Source organism: Sinocyclocheilus grahami, unplaced genomic scaffold, assembly GCF_001515645.1.
Source record: "Sinocyclocheilus grahami isolate Dianchi unplaced genomic scaffold, SAMN03320097.WGS_v1.1 scaffold377.1, whole genome shotgun sequence".
In the NCBI taxonomy this organism is placed as follows: Eukaryota; Metazoa; Chordata; class Actinopteri; order Cypriniformes; family Cyprinidae; genus Sinocyclocheilus; species Sinocyclocheilus grahami.
In genome coordinates this window covers 481,631-505,349 of record NW_015505556.1, presented here as the reverse complement: position 1 = coordinate 505,349, position 23,719 = coordinate 481,631, and the positions used below count along the sequence as shown (strand labels likewise).

The window sequence follows — 23,719 nt, the reverse complement described above, 5'->3', positions numbered from 1 at the left end:
AACAAGCTCAGGCCCATATCCCCCAGATTTGGATCTGCGTTATCATATTTTCATTATAGTCACCAGATTGAAAAGCTTCTCAAAAGTGATTAGAGCACATTCAGAAAGTAAGGACCTCTTAATGGACAACACATACAAAATCATAGCACTGGATTATTTATGTTTTTTTGCTGTTTGTGCAAACACACGGCCGGTCTAGATTAATGCAGGCATACATTATACAAAGATATACAAAGCGGGTTGCTCTTAATTCTGTCCTGCTTTGTGCAATCTGATGGGGCCTGACACAGTCCACACGTCATCTATTTAGCATCTCAACTAGCAGACTCCGAAGGAAAGCAAGGAAGAGAGCTCATGACTTATTGAGCAGGGATGCTGCGAGCACAAAGTCCCACTGCGGCTCAGACAAACACAGAATTTTCTATCAGTGCACTGTTTGTTTGCTTTATTTCCTCTAAGTTGTATGTTCACTCTTAATGCGTTGAAAAAGCCTCTGGTATAACAGATCCCAAAAAAATGTATGTTTACAGAGGATAACACTCCACATCCCCTAAAAGCTCCATCCGCACTCACAAGCCAAATGTAACAATGGCCTCCTATGCTCAGTATTCTAATTAGAAATGAAAAACCAACTGAAACGGAGTCACAATCTACGACCCAACACAATGGGAAAAGTAAAAAAGAACAAAGAAAGTGTATCACCTCAGCATGTATTGTATAAACTAATAACTTCAACTCCATATGGCAGTTGTAGGATTTTACTTCCGCCCACTACTCTCCCATTACACAAAGGTGAGCACAGCAGAATTTGTAGAAAATAAATTCAAGTGATGAATCGATCCACTTTAAAATGTAGGTGCTGTGCAGAACAAATAAATCTCCACGGGGGCTTGTGGGTAGAAATTTGTAAAACCATGAATTATGAATTTAGCTCTAAGCGAGAAATGAATTCAGAGCTGGAGTAAAGAAGATGTTAAAAATAGAGATATCAGTAAAGGAGTAAAATAAGAGAAGAAAGTGTGACATCAGGAAAATACTTAAAGAGGTCATTCTATCAAATGGAAGCCTTTTCCAGGTTAAGGTAATTCAGTTTCAGATTTACCATTTAAGTATTTAATTAATTATGTTGTAGCATCTTAAGCCTTATGATGGGATTTACTTCCCCTACTGTAAACAGAATATAAGAAAAAAGTGATAAAGGCGTTTTGATTTTTTTTAATTCACTTCTTGAAAGGATGATGTCACTAAGTATTTTGGCTTATGCCATTTTAATACATAACAAAACTATAAATATGCAGTCTTTTAATTAATACATCAACTAAAATAAATAAAATAGAGACAAAATGACGAGTATACACAGAATGTCTAATAAAAAAAAGAAAGTACTCGTTTGTGCCCATGTGTGTACCCTCTTCTGTACCCCTTTCATTTTCTGTTTCAGTCTCACTCACTTTCTCAGATTACATTTAGTGTAAGACATCCCGGCCCACCTCTCACACACCTCCTCTGCCAATTTCCCCACCTTCCTTCAAGTGCAATGCCCTCCCCCTGTTCTGTTCTCATGCTTTTGTGTCCATGTCAGGATAAGACCTATCCCAACACAACCTAAAACCCTTGCAACACAGGAGAGAAAGTGTTGCAGTGGCCCAATGAAAGAGCCCAGATGAAAAGCCCATAAGGGACTTAACCGTGGTGAATTCTTTGGCTGCACAATGAGACCGTGGCCCCTGACAGGCCATTCTCTGATCCAGCCACTGTGGAGGTGAGAGGGGGCGGGTATGGTGGTGACGGTGGGGGTGCCGACTGACAGGTAGGCCGTCCTGCTGAGACACAGACATGTACCACAGTGCAAGAGATACAAAGAAACACTTGCTTGAGTTCAGAGCCAGAAAAAAGGAGGGAAAAAAAGAGGCAGAGTAGAGGAAAAGAATGGAGCCCAAAAGAAAAAAAAACCTCCTGGCACATGTGGTCATTCTGGCGAATTATAAATCTATTAATGCTAATGCAATCCCTCTGACTGCGACAGAATGTGAGAAATCACTTTTGAGAAAGAAGGAGATTATAGTCATTAAATAGCTTTAATCCTCAGAAGTGTGGCTGTCGGAAAATGGAAGATCACATGGCTTTTAGGGGGCTTTTGTCATCTGTCCACCGGGGGACTTGGCAAGAGCACTAAACAGGGTAAGAAATTTCAATGAAAAGTTAAATTAGAAAAGAAACAGAAAGAAAAAAGTGAGGGGGGGGGAGAGAGAGAGAGAAAAGAACTGGCGACTGGAATGGGCGCGAAAACATGGGGCACCTTCCACGCTCCTGTTCTTTCCACATTTACAGGCTTGACCGACCTTCCCTTTCTTTTCAGACTTTCTCCCGACAGTTCTCTGACAGTTTGTTTCTCACTTGTTTCACATTCCATCCCCAAACTTTCTTTCATGTTGTGACTCATTACCGAATTAACAGGCTGCTCTGGTGGTTGCCCCTGGCGCTGGCCTTCTCCTTGCCAGCCTGTTCCATGTGGAGGGGTGGAGCACAGGATGGAAGGGTGTAGCGAGGGAGGGAACAATGGGAAGACAGGACTGGCAGAAGGACACATTCTGATGTCCAGGGATGGGCCTGCCACCCCGCCTCGAACGGGGCCTGGTAATTAGGACCGCGATAACAGAAACACATGGTGATGGCGGCAGCGGCTTTTGTCATCTGTCCACCGGGGGACTTGGCAAGAGCACTAAACAGGGTAAGAAATTTCAATGAAAAGTTAAATTAGAAAAGAAACAGAAAGAAAAAAGTGAGGGGGGGGGAGAGAGAGAGAGAGAAAAGAACTGGCGACTGGAATGGGCGCGAAAACATGGGGCACCTTCCACGCTCCTGTTCTTTCCACATTTACAGGCTTGACCGACCTTCCCTTTCTTTTCAGACTTTCTCCCGCTCTGACAGTTTGTTTCTCACTTGTTTCACATTCCATCCCCAAACTTTCTTTCATGTTGTGACTCATTACCGAATTAACAGGCTGCTCTGGTGGTTGCCCCTGGCGCTGGCCTTCTCCTTGCCAGCCTGTTCCATGTGGAGGGGTGGAGCACAGGATGGAAGGGTGTAGCGAGGGAGGGAACAATGGGAAGACAGGACTGGCAGAAGGACACATTCTGATGTCCAGGGATGGGCCTGCCACCCCGCCTCGAACGGGGCCTGGTAATTAGGACCGCGATAACAGAAACACATGGTGATGGCGGCAGCCACCCCAGCACCTAATCTGCAGATAATTCTAGGAGGTTCAAGAGCAGACCCCCCCCACCCTGCACAGACCCCCATGCCTCCACCGGACCGGGCTGGGCTGAACCACATCGGGACCAGTTAATGGGCTAGCCAAAGCGCTGGCATGCGGGGCCGGAAGCGTGGTGGAAGACGGTAATGAAGACGTGCTCAGTCTGATGTCTGTCCTCTCTCCTCTTTATCAGACACAAGGACAGATAGAAGAAGAGGGGGTGGGAGCCAGATACAGAAGGGGAAAAAATAGATCCCCTCCATCTCTCCCAACACCAGAGCTGTGGATTTTGTGAATGCCCCTACCGACACGAGCCAAACGTCAGAGCCAAAACAGGCTAGTGTGTTCATTAGCGCTTGGAGGCATATACAGCAGACCCACACTTATGACATATAGCACTGCTGTTCCCCTTCTGGAACAACACACTATCCAAAAACAATACAGCCGTTCCACAATGATTAACACACTGAAATTTATGCTACATGTGAGACGAGGTTAAATATGCCCACTTCGACAACAACCGCAACAACACTAAACCAGTTTCACATTCATTCCAACATATTCTATTCAAACTTGACAAATGAAGGCAAACATGCTGGTTTTGGCTTGATTAGTCTCATCATCCATCTAGGTTAGATGCCACTACTAACATCTCACTTTGTCCTAAAATGCTTTTAAGTATTTTGCTTCAGAAATACCCAGAAAGTGCAGTTGTGGAAAACCAGAAAACAGTGTATTTTTCACCAAAATTTGTATTTTTGCTGGAGAAGCTTAATAATTTTCCACAAATGTTTCATTTCAGAACTACACCCAGAACCGATTCTAAAGTATAAGTATGTTATCAGTGACCTAAACGTCAACATGCTAATGCTGTTAGCCTCAAGCTATGCTAATTATAATAGTAATGGGGAAAATGCCATATTAAATTTGACAAAAATGAGGCTAGATGTAAAGCCTGTACAAGGGCGTTTCATAGCGCTAATTGTTCAGCTGATGAAACACTAAAATTACCTCATTCCAAAAGAGTCCAAACAAAACAAAAATTCAGAAGACAAGGTATGATTAGACATGACTTAGGACCTTAAGATATGACACATGGGTGGCGCTAGGAAGGGGCTAGCAGGTGCTCCAGCACCCCCAAGAAAAACAAAGCACCCCCATAAAAAATGCAATAAAATAAAAACATTTGACTCATTACACATGCATAACTACTGCAATGCAATACACCGTGACGTGATTTGCAGTCACACATTTCGTAATGTCAGCATTTTCTTTTAAAAATGGATCGGTTCCTTGTGCCATGTAGGCCTGCCCCCGACTAAAGATTTTTCTAGTCAACTAGTCGCACGTTTATATTAAATTGATTAGTATAATAACCTACTAAACCATCCTTTAATATAGGCATTTAAGCATAGCCTGTTATAGCCTATTCCGCGCTCAAGCGCATGCATAAAGCTTGCCGCAAAGCACCGGCTAAAGTAATGATTATGAATGCATCGGGGGGAAAGACGACATTTTATTTTTTTTTAGAAATAAACTAGTGGTTTCTCAGTCAGACTCACTGACTTGCCATCTCCACAGTAATGGACGTGCCTTTAATAGCCTAGAGTAATGCACCTATATGGACTACATAATCAGAGAAGATTTATTTTTTATTTTAATTTGTTTAATAGTAGACATTTCAAGCTTTCTGTAGATTTATTTCTTATGTCTGTGAGCCGGTTCATTGTAGTGATGCGCTCCATTTCATGGGTGGCGCTAGGAAGGGGCTAGCAGGTGCTCCAGCACCCCCAAGAAAAACAAAGCACCCCCATAAAAAATGCAATAAAATAAAAACATTTGACTCATTACACATGCATAACTACTGCAATGCAATACACCGTGACGTGATTTGCAGTCACACATTTCGTAATGTCAGCATTTTCTTTTAAAAATGGATCGGTTCCTTGTGCCATGTAGGCCTGCCCCCGACTAAAGATTTTTCTAGTCAACTAGTCGCACGTTTATATTAAATTGATTAGTATAATAACCTACTAAACCATCCTTTAATATAGGCATTTAAGCATAGCCTGTTATAGCCTATTCCGCGCTCAAGCGCATGCATAAAGCTTGCCGCAAAGCACCGGCTAAAGTAATGATTATGAATGCATCGGGGGGAAAGACGACATTTTATTTTTTTTTAGAAATAAACTAGTGGTTTCTCAGTCAGACTCACTGACTTGCCATCTCCACAGTAATGGACGTGCCTTTAATAGCCTAGAGTAATGCACCTATATGGACTACATAATCAGAGAAGATTTATTTTTATTTTAATTTGTTTAATAGTAGACATTTCAAGCTTTCTGTAGATTTATTTCTTATGTCTGTGAGCCGGTTCATTGTAGTGATGCGCTCCATTCACGGAGACTGCATGAGATGACAGAAAGCACATCCAAAAATGAGTATTTTAAGTTCTTTCTGCAGGGGAAAAAATAAATAAATAAAAAATATTGTGCGGGTTCCCCCACGTCATAGTAAGCGATAATACTCCCACACTCCTCATAAACATTTGAAATGCACCTATATACGTGATTTTATTATTCATAAAAAAATTATAATAATAATAATAACAACCTGTTTTGGTCATATTTACTATTAATTGCCTAGCACCCCCTCAGCACCTGCATTCAAAATTCTCTGGCGCCGCCCCTGATCTGACAACCTATTGAATGGACATTACACCTAAGAATCACATCAGGATTTTTATTCATGTCAGATTAAAAATGGTGCCTATCCCTAATGCTGCAAATCGGCAAACTTTATCAATATTATTTAAATCAACAGTACATAATAGAAACTATGATATTGTAAACTAATTATTTGTGACATTTTTTGTGTTTAATTTTTTGTCAATTTTCAACAAAAAAAAAAATACTAGTTTATTTATTTTACAAGTAAGGACAACAGTGCCTATAACTGGGCGGGGAAAAAAACAACTTTTTATAATTAAACTAATTCAATTCTGCCATAAATTTTTAACTGACATGCAGCAGAACTCAAAGTCAAAGCTTAAAAAAAAGCAACGCAACAAATTTCCTACTGGTGACTTCTAGGTGGTGTTCATGTGCACTCAACTCATAAATATAATCATTCCGACATGTTGCAATATAGATTATTTAAATCAACAGTACATAATAGAAACTATGATATTGTAAACTAATTATTTGTGACATTTTTTGTGTTTAATTTTTTGTCAATTTTCAACAAAAAAAAAAATACTAGTTTATTTATTTTACAAGTAAGGACAACAGTGCCTATAACTGGGCGGGGAAAAAAACAACTTTTTATAATTAAACTAATTCAATTCTGCCATAAATTTTTAACTGACATGCAGCAGAACTCAAAGTCAAAGCTTAAAAAAAAAGCAACGCAACAAATTTCCTACTGGTGACTTCTAGGTGGTGTTCATGTGCACTCAACTCATAAATATAATCATTCCGACATGTTGCAATATAACAACATAGGGAAAAGTGATTTGGTAGAATCATGGTCTAACTAGACCCGAGTCTTATCACTTCACCTAGTCACATTCCATATCCCTGACCTCTCACCCCTCCTCCACCCCCTCCACCTTCGAGTCTGGCCCCCTGCCCAAAACCTCCACCTTTCCCAGCAGCCCCCCTGCCCAGCTCACAGGCCCTTCCCCCTGGCCCTCTGCCCACAGCCCGGGGCAGGAGAGAAACACTGTAGGGGGCAGAAAAACAACTTCCACCCGGGCTCCCACTGGGCAACCCAGCACGCCGGCCAGACAGGCCTGAAGCAAGAGCCAGGGGAAAACAACTTCCAGAGTATAGGACTATAGGAGTTTTTACTGGCAGTTCATCTTAATTCTCTCCGTTCATCTCTCTCGTTTCTTTTTCTGGGCTTCTCGCGGAGACCTCCCTCTTCCCCATCTTCCTTCCTTCCTCTCTCCCCTAGGCAACAGGACAGTCATAACCAAACACAACAGAGGACAAAGCTATGTTGCTAAGAGGATAAGAAAGAGTGGAAGAGCGAGGACAAGAGAGAGAGAACGGGAAGGGGGACGGCACGCAGGAACTGACCACATGGCCAGCAGTCCTTTGGGAGCAGAGTCTCTGAGACCAAACACCTGTTTACCGAAACTGAAATACACACACACACACACACACACACAAGCAAACCGACTCCTGTATTTCTCCCCCCAACTGTTTTGCCATGCTCCTTTGGGTTTCTATGCTGACACACTCTCTGCCTCTGCCGTACCCCACCGCTGCTCAAGGGAGACAGTCTGTCAGGGGCCTGGTCCTAGTGGACACACAAACACGCACATACACACAAACTCATGTTTGCCATCCCTAACGGTCTCTGCTCCATCAAGCTGACACTCTCCAGTCTGTGCTCGCAGGACCCCTGGCATTGCTCTCGGTACCCTACAGGGGGCTCCAGGGACACAGTCTGTTAGGGGTCTTTTCCTAAAGGACACAAACACGCAAACACATGCCAAGGTGATGTCATTGTGTAGCCAGTCTGTCAGGAACCATAATCCTGGAGGAAACCCATGTATTTACACTCATATGTACCCTAGCGCACACACACACATATGCGTACTGCAGTGATGTCACAGGACGGACTGTCTGTCAGGGGCCGGAATCCTGGAGGACACACACTCTTGCTGCCCACGGCCCATATGGAGTAGTTGGCGCCCATAAGCGTCCGAGCAGCCGGACTCATTCCCAGGGCAGAAGGTGAGGGGTAGGGGGTTGGGAAGACAAGGACAGCTGACAGCCTGCTCCCCATCTCCCCTCTGGCGACCCCCAGGTGAGGAAGAGAAATGGAACACGTTCTGGAGCCTGACCACTCACTCACCTCTAGAGACCACAGAGTGCTGTACAGATGGGTGCAGTGCTAACATGACGACAAGAGAGGCTGGAGAGAGGACAGGAAATGATGGGCAGAAGAATGAGCAGATCGCTGACACCAATGTGATACCACATGTTTTCCACACTAAGGCTAGGAAAAATATAGATTATTTTAGACTGATTGCAAAAATCACATTCATTTGAACAATCTTCATATCAATTCTTAAAATCTAAAATTTTTTGACTGAGATGCCAATCCAGGGTCTGTGTAGCTCTGTGACATCGGATTTTGGCCGCCATCCGTATCATAATTTATGAATAATATAATTGGATTTACAGTAATAATTTTGGCCCACTGCCTTCAATCAAGTTTCTGTTTTTGTAGCAAAAAGTTTGGAAATTTCTGCTCTATGCACTCTACTTTATGCAGAAAGATCATTTTATTCATATGTTTATTAAAAAAATAAACACACACACAAACATAACAGAAATTATACCAAAGTGAATCGGTGATCAAAGTGATTGGGCAGTTACTTAAAATAGAGTTACTGTAAAAGATCAACTGGATTATTTACATAAAATAAAATGAATTGAATCTAAATCTAAATAACTGAATCAAAATTGAACATGAATCAAATCAAGAACTATGCTGATACCAGGTCATAAACCCCTCAAAAATGTGCATCAAGGATGCATAGAAGCCCCAAAGGGGGCACTCAAGTGCACCCTTATGAAACCAAAAATTACAAATGGTGCACATCAAGTACATCACCTGGGACAGGGCCTCCGACTTGAGCGTTTGCTAATATTTTTTTGGGGTTCTGTGACATTATTTAACATCTGCAACAGATGCTGTGAATTACTACAGAAAACAATTCCAACTCTGTGTTTGTTAACAGGTGCAAAACATCAGACTGACTGTTTCACATCTACAACGGAAATGCATGCCGCAGAATACTGCCCCATATAGAGTGCTACTGTAAGTAAAACTCAGTTAGCAATTTTTTGTCTTTATAAATTGGAGGAGCAATTATTTTCAATGGTAATTGAGAGCATGCCACAGATGTTGCAGATAAAGCTTACCTTGTATTTACCCCAGAACACTCCTTTAAACACTAACCAGACAGATGAAATCACTTCTAAAGCCTTTCTACAGAAGATAAAAATGCTGTAAACCCAATTAAAAGCCTTCAGCTATTAATAATGTTTAGATGCGGAAAAGTCAATGGCATTTTAGCGAGGATGATTCACACGCTAAGCATTTTTAGGGGCGCAAAGGTGAAACGTAAGTACTCTGTGTGTGTCTGACGGAGAGAGGGAAGGTGAGATGAAGGAGAGAGAGATTGCATGACGAGAGGGGCCCTGGCAGTGGTTAAGCTCCGTTTGACTCTTGTGTTGCTCAGTCTGCGCGAGCGGCGGGGGCCCGCACTGTTAAACAGCTGCAGATTAATTACATGTGAAGTGTACCAAAACAAGCCTCTTCACAACTCCAGCATCAGAGATGAGACGTTTGGCTTCTGCAGCTCTCTTTTCTCTCTTTTGCTGTTTTCCTTCAAAGTTTGGCTCCCTTTGCTATACTTGCTACGTTCAGTTGAGCATAGAGTGACGATGTCACTGAGTGTACGAGAAAGAAAGTTTGTTCTATCTAGCTTGTCATTTTACAAATTATGAACATTGCCTGACTTTCATACAACAACAAGTGTAGCTGGGGAAAGTGTGGAAAGTTTTGAGTTATGAACTAATATTACACATTCATCCACAAATGGCTGAATCGCCCACTCATTCGTTAGATCATGAATACAACATAGACTAGTTAAAAAGTCTATTATGCTCATCATAGATGCAATTATTTAATCAAAACTACAGTAAAACAGCAATACTCTGAAGTATCATAATTTAAAATAACTGTTTTCTATTTTAATATTTTATAAGATGTTTTTAGTGTCACAAGATCCTTCAAAAATCATTCTGATATGCTGATTTGGTGCTTATAGAAACATTTCTAATTATTATCAATTGTGCTGCTTGATATTTGTGTGGAAACATTACTTTTTCAAGATTCTTTGATTAATATAAAGTTTAAAAGAACAGCATTTATTTGAAACAGAAACTGTATTTAATGCATCCTCACAGATTAAAAGTCTTAATTTCATTAAAAAAAAAAATAAATTTTGAGTTATGAACTAATATTACACATTCATCCACAAATGGCTGAATCGCCCACTCATTCGTTAGATCATGAATACAACATAGACTAGTTAAAAAGTCTATTATGCTCATCATAGATGCAATTATTTAATCAAAACTACAGTAAAACAGCAATACTCTGAAGTATCATAATTTAAAATAACTGTTTTCTATTTTAATATTTTATAAGATGTTTTTAGTGTCACAAGATCCTTCAAAAATCATTCTGATATGCTGATTTGGTGCTTATAGAAACATTTCTAATTATTATCAATTGTGCTGCTTGATATTTGTGTGGAAACATTACTTTTTCAAGATTCTTTGATTAATATAAAGTTTAAAAGAACAGCATTTATTTGAAACAGAAACTGTATTTAATGCATCCTCACAGATTAAAAGTCTTAATTTCATTAAAAAAAAAAATAAATAAAAAAAAAGAATCTTGATGGTATACTACAATGGTAGTGTAGTTCATTATATGATAAAAAAAAGAGGGGGAAAAACGCATATTACACTGTGTATCAAATGATTAAAAAAACAATTTGAAATCAAATTCCATAAAATTTGTTTTTAATCTTGTTTTAAAGCACATATGGATATGGTTTGGTTATTATTTATTTATTTAACTGTTCAGACTACAAAAAACAAAACAGATTTGAGTCAAATACACAAAAAACCCTGGAAAACGTTTTGGAGACAGCACTCATTTGATGTCTCTCTTGATCGCTCTTTTTGTCTTCTGTCTGGTAGTTGTGTATGTCACAGGTTTTACTGGTTGGGAGTGTACAGTGAGTGCAGTCAGGTTCCCACTGTGCACAGAGTCAATGGGAAGCAGCTGCCTGCCTAGCCATGCAGGAAAGCGGTGCTAAACAAGCACTTTGTTCCCTTCTAGAGTCCCACACACACAAACATCTACCTCACATAACCTGGAACATGACCCTCCATCGCTGAGATGTGCACTTGCGAGATCGAGAGAGCATGTGCATAAAGAGATGGGAGAGAGGAGAGAGAGAGAGAGAGAGAAGGTGAATGTGTTTCATTGTGTCCCTGTTCATTTCTCCCATCACTTACTGGGGCCATGGGGGCACCAGAGGAAAAAATATAAATAAATAATAAACTTTTTATTTTTTATTGCATTGACACTACAGGGGCCATGGGGCACCAGAAGAAAATAAATAATACATAAATATTTTATATACATATAAAATGATTATTATTATTTCTACATGATAGTGTAGTGATAAATAATAATAATAATAATAATAATTATTATTATTATCACATAACCTGGAACATGACCCTCCATCGCTGAGATGTGCACTTGCGAGATCGAGAGAGCATGTGCATAAAGAGATGGGAGAGAGGAGAGGGAGAGAGAGAGAGAAGGTGAATGTGTTTCATTGTGCCCCTGTTCATTTCTCCCATCACTTACTGGGGCCATGAGGGCACCAGAGGAAAAAATATAAATAAATAATAAACTTTTTATTTTTTTTTGCATTGACACTACAGGGGCCATGGGGCACCAGAAGAAAATAAATAATACATAAATATTTTATATACATATAAAATTATTATTATTATTTCTACATGATAGTGTAGTGATTAATAATAATAATAATAATAATTATTATTATTATTATAATAACAACATTTAAATATATATACTGTATGTGTTTTCTATTAAGATTTTTTATATTTAAAAAAACTAAATTTTTTAAATATTTAAACATATGTGTTTAATTAAAAATATATACCCAATCAAATTCTACTTGACTCAAAAATCTTACGAGGTGTCTTCTGAATTTACAAAATACTATGTGCCCCAAAAACCATGAACTACCTTAAAAATTGTGGTCTAGTGAACATGCTTGATACAAACTAGATATGGTAATAATTTCTCTATCTGAAAGGAAGTCAAAGCCCGGCCCCCCCCAAAAAATCTGGCAGGTCCTGTCACTGACAGTGTGTTTTATATGCAGAGGTTCTGCAGTCTACAGTGTCTGTCTCTGACCACCCCTCTTTTTTCCCTGAACTCAATCAGCCAAACCTCATTGTTAAAAATAGTCAATGTGCCCGCAGGCTCCTGAGCTACAGGAGGCGGCTAATGGAGAACGCTTCATGCTAACTACAATGAGCAAACCCTGCCATCCACATCACAAAACTTAGCATTACTTATGCTAAATATGATCGAACAATTAGCTGTTAGCACACTGCCCAAATTCAGTGTAAAAATGGGCGTGATAGTAACAGCCATCGCACTTAGCTTAGCATATAACTGTCTCTGGGGCATGACAGGCTAAACACCTTATTTCTGATGAGTGTTTAATCCACCTCAAGCCCTCAAACAAGTGCTCCCAGCTGACAAATTGACACTACAGTAATCCACTTACACCTGCACAAACCCGCAGTGCAGGAGATGACCACTGGAGCAGTGTAGGGCACTAAAGAGCTGGAGCTAAATCAGACAATCCATTTTTATTCATAAGCCAAAAGAGCTACAGTTGAATAAATTGAAAAAGAAAGAAGGGGAACAGGAATGCAGGCTGGATTAGAATCTGTCACCCCATAAGCCAACTGTAAAGAACTACACTGCATGGGATTTGTGTTGAGAAGTGTTTCCTCAACTATGATCCTGGAGTACCGCAATGATGAGATGAATCAGGTGTATTTGATTAGGAAGAGGCAAAATGTGCAGTGCTGGAAGTAATCCAGGACCAGGGTTGGGAAACACTGCCATGTGTATCGCCCCCTACAGTCAGGTGAGGGGAGAACAGGTAAAGATTGCTATTTTATAGAGTTATACTTTATGTCTTGCATGTGCCTTTTTTTAAATAATAATCCTTTTCCTTTAAACAGAATACACACACACACACACACACACGTGTGTGTGTGTTTTTGATATCTTTTATATATCTGTATCTATACACATTCTGAAATGAACAAGATTAGGGGCATTATGATTTTTTTATTTTGAAAGAAAGAAATTAATAGTTTTATTCAGCAAGGATGAAATTAATTTATCAAAAGTGATTCTAGAGAGTTTTACATAGTCACAAAAATGTCTATTTCAAATAAATGCTGTTCTTTTGAACTTTAAACTGTTCAATCGTAATAATATTTCACATTGTTACTGTTTTTACTGTATTTTTCATCAATCAAATACAGCCTTGGTGAGCATAAAAGACTTATTTTGAAAACGTGTAAAACTTTTGAGCAGTAGTGGAGTACAGGAGTGCAGTGCATCATTCATAAAATCAAACTGATTTTGTGAATGATTTATTAAAAACTGGCTCATATGAGTCATTCATTCTTGAATTCAAGTAAACTAGCAGCACTGTTTGTTTTTAAGTGCAGCACGCAAAGACAATACAATAGAAAGGACTGTTTTCTTGGCAGTTTTTGAACTCTCACATCACACTCAATTCAGACAGCAGACTGACATAACATGAGCTAATGTATAATATTGCACTTCAATATCTAAGCTATAACAGGAGGTGAGAGTGGGGGGTTAAGGCTGGGGCCCTCATGAGGCTCCTGGGCCCTGGGGACCCTCCACACAGGCAGAGAGAGGCAGGTACCTCCTGCCCATGCTGCCACAGAGGGAGCCACTGGCACCTCAAGGGACCCCCAGAACTGAGAGGAAAACCTGGACCTGCCATTAGTCACACAGACTGGGAGAGCAGACAGACGGTAAGCTGGAGATCTGGAGAGAAAGACATCACATACACACGTGCACATAGGCCTACACACAAGAACTACTTGAGTAAACAGGAACTAGCACATGCAGAACCGCATATATAACGTCAACACACAAACAGCGAAAAAACCTGACAGACACACACACACACACACACTGACATGAGTTAATGAAAAGGTGTCACGAATATTAAGAGGCATAAAAATACAGGGCAGCCACACTATAAAAAAAAACACTAAAACACACATTCATGCGGACAGATACACACACGCTGTGAGGCAGGGTGAAGGAGACACCTGGACGGCAATGTGGTGAATAAGGACAGGATAATTACTGTGGTATTAAACGGTGCACTCCCCAGGGTGACACCAGAGCACCCAGCCGGGGTTCAAGGACGAAGAGAGAGCTGCACCTCAGCACTGTCATTACAGCAGCACACACGCACAGCCTCTCACTGCCTGTCTGCTGCTCAACCTCACACACTCCAATATGACACATATAAACACAAACAGCTGCACCTCACCACTGTCATTACTACAGCACGTCTCTGACTGTCTCTCTAGATTCTCACACAATCACTTACAACACATATAAACTCAAACAGCTGCCCTTAAAGAGACCGTTCACCCAAAAAGAAAATGCTGTCATCGATTACTCACCCTCGTGTCGTCCCAAACCCGTACGAATTTCTTCCATGGAACACAAATAGAGATGGATATTCATATGGCTTTTTATTGTACAATTAAAAGGTGGCTCCAAAAATGAAAAAAAAGCAAATCAGTAATAAGCCAGACTAAGTCATTATTCACTATTCTGGTAGACACTGAAACCTTAGGTCTTACATTCATACTGCTGCATATTAAAAGCTAGTGTTAAGTAATGTCATGAGATGTGAGAACCAGTGGCATTTTGCACTTTTCTCAAACCTGGTGTGCCTCCTAAAGCCTGGTGTGAGGAACAGATTTTTTTCTTCAGTATGTACACATAATACAGAAAACTAAAAGATTATTACTAATGTATAAACTTTAGAAATTCCCAATTTTAAGAAATGTATATTCATTATTCACTGAAAATCTTTCCCTCCATCATAGCTCCCAAATCTCATAAAACATATGATTTTTAATGAATAATGACTTTTCAGAACAGAATCTGTTCCACACACAAAAACTATAATACAGCTTCAGAAAACTTTTATCACATAAGTCTGATGAACTGCTTTTATGTTATTTGGTCGTTTTTGGACATCATTCTAGGGCTGGTCCGAATACCATTTTTTGAGCTTCGAAGCTTCGGTAGTAATCAACACCGAATATTCGAAGCTTCGGAGGGAGAGGGCTGAACATATTCTTCTTTCTAATAAAGGCAGGAATCTCTATGTGTCTGTTTGCATTTTTATAATGTTGAGAACCATTCATCCAATCGACTTCATTCGTGGCGGGTGTGTTGCTGTGGACCCAAGGGAGTGCAGTGTTGCATTTTGGTGCAATATGGACACGCGACAAGTTCAGAATTAATAAACTTTTAATAAACTACAGAACAGCGCGAGCCGGAAGCAGCGCGCCTCATGCGGGCAGGGCTTTTATGCTCCGAGAACGGACACTGCACTAGTGAAACAAAACACTCAGGTCTGTTAAGAGCAATACTTTTAATAAGGTAGCCTAACATTTTTCTATCAAACAAATCACTCCCAAATCAGAAATTAGCAGCACAGTAGCTAATTACTGACACTGTATAGGGTAGGCCATTTAAATAAAAGAAGAATATATATTTGGCACACTGCCTTTGTTATGTCCTCTATCAATTTAAAGTAGGGGTGTAACGATTAATAAACTACAGAACAGCGCGAGCCGGAAGCAGCGCGCCTCATGCGGGCAGGGCTTTTATGCTCCGAGAACGGACACTGCACTAGTGAAACAAAACACTCAGGTCTGTTAAGAGCAATACTTTTAATAAGGTAGCCTAACATTTTTCTATCAAACAAATCACTCCCAAATCAGAAATTAGCAGCACAGTAGCTAATTACTGACACTGTATATGGTAGGCTATTTAAATAAAAGAAGAATATATATTTGGCACACTGCCTTTGTTATGTCCTCTATCAATTTAAAGTAGGGGTGTAACAATTCACTCGTTTTATCGATGCATCGATTACAAACCCTGATGATGCATATACACCGATCTTGAAATGGATTTTGAAACGTAAATCGTCGATTTCGGACAGTAATCGATTTAAAATGCTAAGAATCGAATGAATCGCAATTTCTATAGCGATTCAATCGTCAGGAGGAATTTTTGATCCAAAAAAATCATATTTATTATCAAAAAATCTTAAGTTTAGAAAGCTTCATTTTTGTCCGGTTTTTCTATTCTGGTGGGGACGTCGCTATTGTGTCTTACCACCAACCACCATTGGGTGTCACTATTATGAATTATCTATAGATGATCTATTTTTTATACAATTATAAGCCATTAAAAGATTAACAACAAAAATTAAGTTTAGATAAGCATTAAATATATGTTTAAAAGAGAGAATTGTGTCAGTATTTATATTTTTATTTTATCTTGCCTTTCACTAATTCCCATCAACTGTATTTGAACAGACCCATTTCTGGGGATGTAAACAGTGAAAAGATCCTTACCTCACTTCCTGTTTAACATCTAATTTTCTTCAGTTTTGAGAATCTGAAAAGGCAAGTCACGTTGTATGACAAGCAGGAAATGTTCATGGAGCACTGACACCATGGGTATCATGGTCTTAGCTATATAACGATGATCTGTGCATACTGGAATCCACTCTCAGTTAAAACACCACATGCCTGGCATTCATACCGCTATAGATTTCTATAAACACTAGGCTTGTAACAGTACACAAAACTCTGGAGTAGATGAATAGCGAAAGTGCATCACTTTTTTATTCAAGTCAATACTACTTTTTAAATATGCAACAGGCTGCATATGAATAAAAATGTGCAATTTCAGCTTCATCAATTTTCACAATAACACTTTGTGAATCCAAAAACTCTGACTTCTTAATTCTCTTAAACACTTTTTTAACTTGTCAGTGTGTTAACTTGAAAGTTTTATTAACGTACTGAAATTTGTTTGGTAAGCAAACACATTTTGAACGTGTTGCCTTCAACAAACAGAAAAAAACATCTAGGTAAAGGCCCTTTCACCTTTGCTTTTACATTTTTTGCTTTAAGAAACCAATATGAACTTGTTGCCTTGAAAAACATAGTTGGAAACAACATCTAGGTAAAGGACCTTTCACCTTTTCTGTTACATTTTTCGCTTTAAGGAAACAATACGATTCTTAACATAAAATTTCACCGCCTCCCAACTTCTCCGTTGAAGTGCTGCTGGGGAGCTTTCAATGCAGTCCATACACTGAGCTTTCCCAGGAACCTTTCCTGACCTGATGCAGTCCATCAGAGTTTCCTCCACAGCCTCAATCTCCTCTGTAGACCACTTTCTCCGTGAGTTCTGGGAAGATCCTGAATAAAATAAGAGGAATTAGTCATGATCGAGTTAAAAGTGACTCATAACAAAAATATTTTAAAAAATACAGTTTATTTCATTGTTTTACAGTTTTATACACATTTTTGCTCAAATCTAGTTAGCATGGTTAAAAATCTGTAAATTCTGGCACGTTTACATGCATGTCACCTAGTAACAATGGGAACAAAAATGCAGGTAATTCAGTCAATATCTAAGATATGTGCTGGACCTGGGACAAAAATGACAAAATATTTCAGTATGTCTTGATTAATATGTCTTAATCATAAATTACTGCATGGGAAATTGGTGACGTGAACTTTGTATTGGAGAACCTTTCCCTTTCTTTTCATGTTTAAGCCTTCAGTAGCTAAACATTTTAGATACAGGTCTGAAATAGGTCTTGCTCATTAAAAGCTGCACATATGCTCGAATCATATTGGCCTGGGGTGACCAACAGCAACAGATCTAAAAATCAAATCATAAGGGATTTTGTAAATGTTTTTTTATCCAATTCTGACATCTCTAGTTGCACTGCAGTCTATAGCAGTTTTGTTGATACTTTAATTAGAGCCATTCACATTTCAATCATACCCCAACACACCCCCCAGTGTTTCCTTCATGACAAATCATGCCACAATGTAGGGCCTTATGATTTCTGCGATGCAGAAAATGCAGATGGAATCGCGCAATCCAGTCATAAAAACTGAATTTACTGTATAATGTGGAATCTGAGCGGAGAAAGATGAGATGCAGAATTTGCCACCGTTTGGATGGATCAAAAAGTAGGTCAGTACAGTTAAATCAAAATGCAATATGGACTAGTGTCTGTGAATATTAAGCCGCAAAAATACTATTTAAATATGAATCCTAAATGTTCTGCTCGTCTCTGTGTGAATTAATAGCGCAGGCGCGTGGTTTGGTTTGCTACACACATACTGAAGCGCAGCTGACGCTAAACAGCATTTCTGCCTCTGCTGCCTCAATATATGAGCACATGAACACATAAACATAACTTCTAGAACTGCTCTGAGTCACTTCATGAGCATTTGGTGGAAAACTATCATCATATCATATATAAACAGATACCTAAAGGTCTTCACAGCAACCCGTCAAAATGAAAGGTTGGTTTAACTTGAAGAAACCGTGACAGAAATATTGCTTCATGTAATGATAGTACTACTACTACTACTAAAATTATTATTAAAACATTTTTTGTGTGTAGATTCCTATTGAAATGACTTGATTTTGACTGAACTTTCACAGAAAAATGGAAAGTGTGACATATTTCATAAGACATTTGAAAAACAGCTTACTCTTTGTTGTGTGTGGTTCCTCCAAGTCCTTGCCATTCGGCTGCAGTTGTTTATCATTCTTGCCTGTTATAAACATATGAGCTCAACTGAGATGACTTTCAATATCTGCAATATTCAGTAATGGCATAGAATACTGACTAAATGGTTACCAGTAATTGTGTCACACATGTATTTAACAAAGATTGACAGGTGAAACAACAACAAAAAAAGCATCTTTTCACTTCCTTCTCTTCTCAGGATATAAAAATATTAGGGGTGTAATGATTCACTGGTTTTCTCGATGCATCGATCACAAACCCTGACGATGCATATGCATCGATCTTGAAACATGAGTTTTGAATGGTCGATTTCGGACAGTAATCGATTTCAAACGCTAAGAATCGAATGAATCGCAATTTCTATAGCGATTCAATGCTTTCAAAATATATACACATTAAATTACTACAAGCACGAATTAATGGAGACCTTGAACAGTGTTCGTGCCCTCGCATCTCTCCTTCACGCGCTCCACTATTTACCGCCTGCGAAGGTCACAGGATTGCGCTCGCACTCAGTTCGTCTCACGGACACATTTTTTGAGCAGCTGATGTGTGATCTCTCCTTCGTACTCGTGGCCAGTAATGCTAAAGTGAAGTAGTTTTACTTTTCTGTAGTTTTTCAGTAGCTCTCGGTCATACCGACGACATTACCCGAGCAGTCGAAGGCTGCGTTTATTGCATGGACGGAGCAAAAATGTAAGTGTCTAAAGCATACGCACAGTTCCATTGAATGATAAATGTGTTTTAACAATGTCGTTGAACCGAATGTATGAAGGAAACTGTTAAAATAACCACAGCATTAACCACAACCTTGAAATAAAAGCGCAAGGTTTATCAGATGCGTGAAAGTAGCGTTCATTGCAACAGCAAACAGACATTGGGCGCATTTTCTTTCAGAATCATCATTCGCCGGTGGAGTGGAAAAGTTAAATACTATAGCATTTTATTTTATGACAATGAGAAGTTTTCGCACTGAAAGAGAAGGGATCTCACGCTCATAGACATGCCAGGCTATATCTGCAGCTAAGCTGAAAAAAAAGCAGAATGAACTGAAACGTTAAGACAATAAACACAATAAATAAATAAAATTTATGAATGATGCAGTGCTAATTGATACATCAGTCTTCAGCATTTTTGTCTTCTCTTCCAGATAAACTGAATCATGACCTTCATGACGTTCACTAATGGGTGATTCATTTTCAAGTGCAAATGAGAACAGTTTCACGGGGGATGCCAGGTACTCGAGAAAAAAAAAAAATTGGAATCTCAAAATTGAAAATCGAATGCCAACCCACCAAATGAATATTCAAATAATTGAATATTCTGGTCCAGCCCTACATCATTCATTCCTAATTTGTTGTATGGGAAAGGACATCTTGTATATCCTAACTAGCATCTCTTTTTGCATTTCACAGAACAATGTCATACCACACCAGAGTAGAGAAACATCAATCAAAAGACAAGAACAGAAAATCTGAAAAAAATCACACACACACAAAATCTTTCAACAAGCAAACAGCAAAGTCACAACGGATCGCCTGTCTAGGATCTGTTAACAAAAGCTGATCGCTGGACCATACCCACACCCGCTCTGATAGCGCCTATCAGATTTGCGTGTTCATAGAATCTCACACCGGCCTTTTAACGTTGCCGGAGCGCTATGTGGTGTGGCAATTAGCCCAAAAGAATACCCACACCAAATAGCAAATCAACCCAGCATTATGCTAACAATGCCATTACTTTACAAACAAACACAACCCCCACTTCCATGCACGCGGGAGGCTATGGATCAATGCCCGGCGGGATGCACGCTAAACAACGGACAATGCGCGACCGCCAACAGGTGAGGACCACTTATTCACTTTGGACTGTTTTCATCAGTGGATTATTATTTTTGTTAAACCTATGAACTCCCTGAGACTCTCTCCTACACACAATGTTAAGAACACGCATTAAACTAAAACACGTCGCCTGTATCTTGTTTCTCCACTGTTCAAACGCAAAAAAGGACGCCAGGACAACCCAAAGAGTGGCCAGCCATTAGCTTTGTGAGTTTATTTCACTTTTAACACAGTGACAGAGGGGGCAAAAAAGAGCGCCATGCCTTTAATCAAGGTCACGAGGACGGAGAAAACACCAAATAAACTAGCAAACAGGAAGAAAATATCCATATCGAGTTCAACGTGGTTGTCAACCAAAAGGACCCAACTTTAAAACAAAATGGAAGGTGGGGAGAGAGAAAATTCTCTTTGTGTATTAAAGAGCGCAAACTGTCTCCATCAAAGGGGGCTCAGCCGGGGAAAAAGGAGCGGCAGAGAAAAGAAAGGGAGGACGAGACAAAGGTACAGCGAGTGGGGAAAAAAATCTGCCCGACATGAAACAGATCAAAGGCTGCGGTCGGGAGAAAGGGAAGCCAGGGGGTCCAGTAATTACGGCCTACATCCGCTAAAGCATGGGGAGAGGGAAAGAGAGGATGGAGGCAATGTGAAAACTTCTCCAATCCATTGGCTCCTGGGGTTGCCTTTACGCTAGTCCTTCACACACACACACACACTCTAACCCCTACCAGGACGCACAAATGCTGCCAGATCCCGTTCTGGCACTCCCCCTCGGCCTGCAAGGCCCCAGCCCATGCGGGGAGCCCCCCTGCTGGCCCACGAGGGGGATGGCTGTCCACTGAGACTGGATGACTTGAAAAAAAACAAAAAACTTTTTGTTGGGAACTTCTAGCATCGCCCCAGGGGCTGTTCTCTGGGAAGGAGAAGCAAGCTGACCTCCAGACAGACGTGCATTCAAACATACAATGTGTATAGACATTCAACACATATGTAAAATGCATGAAATGCACATGCAAGCATGAATACAAATGCCTACTCATATATGAATAAAAAAGTCAGCTCATACACATACACACACACACAATGAGGCACACCGTGTGGTAGAGGGCAGCGTGACAGGTGCAGTAGATCAATGGCGACCACTAGCTGCTCGGACTCCACGGCAGAAAAAAGGATTGCAGTGGGACTAACAGTAAAAGTGCAGCCCCATCCTGACATCAAATGTGGCCCCGTCACCACTTTTTAATAACGCGGGAGAACAGAAACATTAAAATGGCTTCAACAATGATCCGGCTTTCATGTACGCCCTCCCTCCTTCTTCCTACCCTATTCCTATGGAAGAACTTCAGGGATGTGTGTTGCCTTCATCAATGGCATGCTAACAAACTCAACCACTGGAAAGGTGTGGGTTTAATAATTAAAATCACTTACAACTACAGTTATATTTTTTTTATGCAAATGTGATGAGGAATAAGTCCCTGCCATGACACTAGGATGGTCTATGTAGGGTGCTCTGGGTGGTGGGTGGTTGTGTACTGGTCCAAGTTAAAGGGTTAGTTCACCCCAAAATGAAAATTCTGTCATTAATTACTGACCCTCACGTCGTTCAAAACCTGTAAGACCTTCGTTCATCTTCGGAACACAAACTAAGATATTTTTGATGGAATCTGAGAGCTCTCTGACCCTCCATAGACAACAACGCAACTGAAATGTTCCCAGACAGAAACGTAGCAAGGACATTGGTAAAACAGTCCATGTGACATCAGTGGTTCAACTTCAATTTTGCGAAGCTACGAGAATGCATTTGGTGCACTAAGAAAATAAAAATAACAATTTATTTAACAATTCTTCTCACCCGAGTTACGTCTTCTGCCATTTTGGAGAGTACCCAAGAACGTAATCAGCGAACCCCAACTGCTCCCCGGGCGCCGCAGCATAAATGGCTGCCCACTGCTCTGGGTGTGTGTTCACGGTTTGTGTGTGTTCACTGCTGTGTGTGTGCACTTTGGATGGGTAAATGCAGAGCACTAATTCCGAGTATGGGTCACCATACTTGGCCACACGTCACTTCACTTATTTATTTATATCACTTATACATAGGAACAGAAGAAAAGAAAAGCAAAAGCACAAAGCCAATATGGAAGGGTGCATTTTCTGCTGCACAAGCTCGCACACATGCCCCAAAATTAAATTAATATGAAAAAAAAAATTAAATTAAATCAAACCCCCAAGTGTTTTATTACTTACTTGTGTTTCCAGCCATTAAGAGACTGCATTACTAAAATATGAATAATTAAGGACATATGGGTATTATTACTTCGGAGCAAAAAAAAAACAACAATTGCTCATACCTTATTTCATTTGGAAGAAATGTTATCTCTGGAAAGTGTCTGACAAGGGCCTCTGATGTGTCTGAGCTGTGAAATGACTCGTTGAGAGAGAAATACAAGGGGTTGGTCTATATCGGGCAACAAGTCACGCCATCCTCACTAAACCATCTCTTCACTTCATGACTGCTGCTGCAGAGTTCATTTTCCAACTCTCCAAAGTTCTGAAATATCGCATTCAGGATTTTTCATTGATTGCAGATTGTGGCCAAAATGAGATTTAATACTTGGCTCTGGCTTCCAGTGCAAATAGTGGAACAACTTCTTGTCTATTCACGATTGGATCTCTATAGTGTCCTGCCAAGCTTCTCTGACATGCACATATCGCAGTTTTGAGACTCTGGGGTAATGATGCTGCCTCGTCTACATCAAGAAGTGTATCCATTCTGCCCCAAACCGGAGGTGGAAACTCTCCATCGCAACCTAATCACAACAAAATCACCACTGATTCCTCTGCTATCCCACAAGACACTGGGCTTGCTTTCTGCTCTGAGGGTTTCGGTTACTGATGGTCCATGATTTGGACAGTAGATTTGTATTGTCTTTTCGCTCGATTGGTCTCTTAAAGCCAAAAGTCACATTTAACGGAGCACAAAAAGTCTCACAAACAAAATCATAGGGGGAAAAACAAGGGATGGTTTTTGTT

The 23,719-nt window shown here is 40.0% G+C and overlaps 1 protein-coding gene across 1 annotated transcript in view; it reads right to left on the bottom strand.

The window, feature by feature from the left end:
* Window positions 1-23,719, bottom strand: part of znf423 (zinc finger protein 423) — a 174,080-nt gene that overhangs the window by 90,149 nt on the left and 60,212 nt on the right. The window lies entirely within an intron of this gene.